Raw genomic sequence first — 3,599 nt, forward strand, 5'->3', positions numbered from 1 at the left:
CTTAGAGTAACACGCTGCTATGTACAATTTTTAAAAATTTAAAGAACAGATAAAAACAATTTGGTAGTTCACAAGGTGTCATAACTGCCATATTAGGTCCATTCTTTTGCAATCCAGCTACAAAAGAACACTCGCTTAAATAACGAAATACACGCAAAGCAACAACACAAACTCGGCTATTTATCCGAGTTCAGCCAGGTCTGTTAAAAAATACGCGACCTGAAGAGTAGTGTTGTTAAGTGAAAAACTGCTCTATTGTGAATTGTTACTGGGAAATTGGAGGGGGAAATTTTTGTTTTCGTATATATATGATTTATATTTTAAATAAGTTTATATATTACGCAAATACCTCGCATAATAACTAATTTCTATTGTTTTTGTGTCTAAATCCCGTTAAACTAATCACATGTTTCTTGCCAGCTACCACCAGGGTTGCTTAAGTAGCTAAAAGGAAATTTTACCCGAGCTGAGCGTTCTTTTGTCGCTCGCTTACAAAAAAATATCATAGTCATAAATCTCTAGACAGTTTCAATTGTGTTGTGATTGCTAAGATGTCAATATGACCTCATAACTTTGTAGGACACTTGCTAAAAATTAAACTTGGTAGCTTTTCATTATAAGCCAGTGAAGTTGCACATATGTGTGTACCTATGCTAAGATAAGCGCTCATTAAAATTTTCCCACTTTGTTTTATCATTCTTTCGCATAAATGTACTTGCATATGAAAATTCATACAAACATACATATGTACATAACATTTTCCTAAACTAATATTCAATATTCTTACATTGTTTGCAACCATCTCTTTTAATCACTCTCCTTATTTATGTAGAATAGCGAACATACCTACAAACATTAGTACATGCATAGCATAAATTAATATTGAACCGCATTGCTTCTACCCTTTCAATTAGCAACAACGGCATGTACTAATACTAAGGGCCGTTTTCTGAAGTAGCTTTTAACTTTAAAGCTCACTTTATATTTAAAGGTTGGATTATAAATAAAGCTATGTCTAAAGTTGAGCATTTATATTATCGGTTTTTGACGCATGTATGTTTCTTGGTTGTAAACCAATTTAAACCCGATAATAAAATTCTTTATTTTAGACATAATTATAAATTTTAATGCAACCTTTAAATACAAAGTGAGGTTTAAAGTGACAGGTTACTTGAGAAAACGGCCCTAAGAGTAACAGCGTTACACTTTTGAGCTTTTTTGGAGTTTTTATTATTTTAAAGTTGGGTACAAATAACTTAACTTTGGATTCGCGTTTTCCATTTGCACATGTAAATTGGCTATCTTCGCTTGGCTAGTTTCACTAAAAGTTTAGTGATAGTGAGTTTTTTCTAACTATCACCAAAGTTTTAGTGATAATGCAATTTGTTTTTCACTATCACTAAACCTTCAGTGATAGTGAAATTTTTTTTTCACTATCACTAGATTTTCAGTGATAATGAATTCTGCATTTTAACTATCACTTAATAAACAGTGATAGTGTAATTCAGTGGTAGTGCAAAAATGCCCAACCCTGCAAAATAGATAATAGGGTATGAAGAGTTCCATCGGGCCACATTTTTGGTTTGTCCATAGCTAAACGGCTGGGATTGTTGACTTATGCCAAAAATTTCACTTCGAATTTGATATCAGTGATGAAAACGGAATGTCAATTGCCTGACTCCAAAATTTGACGACAGTCTTCGACATGCACTGTGATATCTACATTTGCTCAGTTTTTATGATGTATTTGACCTCAAGTGAACAGCTGTAAGTTAAGACAGTTTTTGATGCCAGTAATTTTCACATAATGAAAACCAAGTGTTAGAAAAAGTTTTAAGATCATAGAGCATCGTGAGATCTTATTTATTTCTTATGAATTTATTTGCATAGCTGGGATGTGTAACTATTTAAATCAATAAGTACATTTCACACTGAGTTAATACTTAAATATTTGTGGTGGCGTGCAATAATGGTAATGGAATTAATGTCACTGTTATTAACACACAATTGAAAAGTGAATTAATGTCAATGGTATTAATAAACAGGCCACATTTTCGATGACATAAACACACTTTTATTTTGTGCATTTAGGTCTAAATAAAAAAAAAAATATATTTTTATATCATTACATATTTCACTTTTAGATGGTGAATCAATTCCAAAACGACTTACAGGTCTATTCTGCCCTGGTTATATAAATTTTGTAACCGGTAATTAAATGCCTGTCAATTTTTAAACCTTTTTCGCACTCTGTGCTCTCTTGTAACCGGTAAATTTGGTTACCATCTCATAAGCTGGTAACGAAATATTGCCCCGTGAAATATGCAATACAAAAATTTCCACAAATCTTCATAGCTGAATTGCTGAATATTTTCACTGCATTACCAACGTACCTAGAATCGCGGTGACAAGAAGTGGTAACATTTATTGGTAATAAAATTTTCTGATCACAAAATCTTCGGTAACGGGTAGAATAGACCTGTTAATATCAATAGACATTATTTCATTTTTGGCTGTGTATTAATGTCATTGACATTATTGCACGTCACCACATTTATCGAAGTTCAATGGTTCCATTTTCTTGTATACTTTTAATTCAATCGCTGCATCGAAAATATTCGTTTTTTATATACGATGCATCGATGCAATATTTCGTTGCATCAGATCGAAAAAACGTCGATGTATTTTATTGATTTGCCTCCCTAAGGCAAATATGGTGCCGCACACAATGATGCCAAATTTAGTCAGAAAGAAGAAAGTTGCAGAGTTGCTTTTTTGCAAATTAAGAGAAAATTCCATTTTTTCTAAAAAAAATCTACTCTATCCGAATTTTAGCACCACAAAGTTCGATTTTAAAAATCCGGCAATTCGGAGCTGAAATTCTATTAAAATTCGAATCTCGAAGCTTCGAATATCGAATTTACCCATCCCTAGTTTGTGTATGTACATATGTATGTTTGTGTGCATGTATATACATATGTATGCACATATGTAGTACAAACGAAAATAAGGCTGTGTGCGAGTACGTCTAAATTGCTACATAAGGGCCGGTTGTTCAATGTCTGGTTATCACTACTTGTCTGTTAAACATCATTATCGACGATTTCGACATCATGCATATAACATGTGATCGATAAAGCAGTCGTTGTATCTAACCGGAGCTTCTACCTCCGATTTGTGTTAATCAGACATTGAACAACCGGCCCTAAATAGAGAAAAATCCTAAATCACTGGAAAGTGTCGGTAACGCAGTGAATAGGAAAAATTTAGATTTTCTGCGAGCATACTTTTCAACCTAAATTGAACAGTCAAATATATTTGAGCGAGCGATTAAGTGAACAACGATTTTTTGATGTTTTAAATAATTTTTATCATTGCTATGGCACAAAAAAGAAAATATTCAGAAAGATGTAAATATAAATTTATTTGATTTTTGCATTCAGATAAGTATATGTGTAATTCGATGGATGTATATTATTTCACAGGGTCAGAAGAGCAAACGGATTCTTTTATAGATGCCAGGATGGAACATTCTCCTTTTCTGTTGCAAATTTATTATATTGTTAAATAGTCCCAAAGCTACCGCAAAATTATTCATT

General features: G+C 32.6%; 1 long non-coding RNA gene across 1 annotated transcript in view; it reads left to right on the top strand.

The window, feature by feature from the left end:
- Positions 1-1,175: 1,175 nt before the first annotated feature.
- LOC108362787 (uncharacterized) overlaps positions 1,176-3,599 on the top strand; it is a 4,538-nt gene continuing 2,114 nt past the window's right edge. The window contains exons 1-2 of the long non-coding RNA XR_001847514.1: positions 1,176-1,385; positions 2,935-2,937. This is a non-coding gene — a long non-coding RNA (uncharacterized LOC108362787). The remainder of the gene's footprint in view (positions 1,386-2,934; positions 2,938-3,599) is intronic.

This window comes from Rhagoletis zephyria, unplaced genomic scaffold (assembly GCF_001687245.7).
Source record: "Rhagoletis zephyria isolate East Lansing unplaced genomic scaffold, Rhagoletis_zephyria_1.1 Rzeph_scaffold_01101, whole genome shotgun sequence".
Taxonomy (NCBI): Eukaryota; Metazoa; Arthropoda; class Insecta; order Diptera; family Tephritidae; genus Rhagoletis; species Rhagoletis zephyria.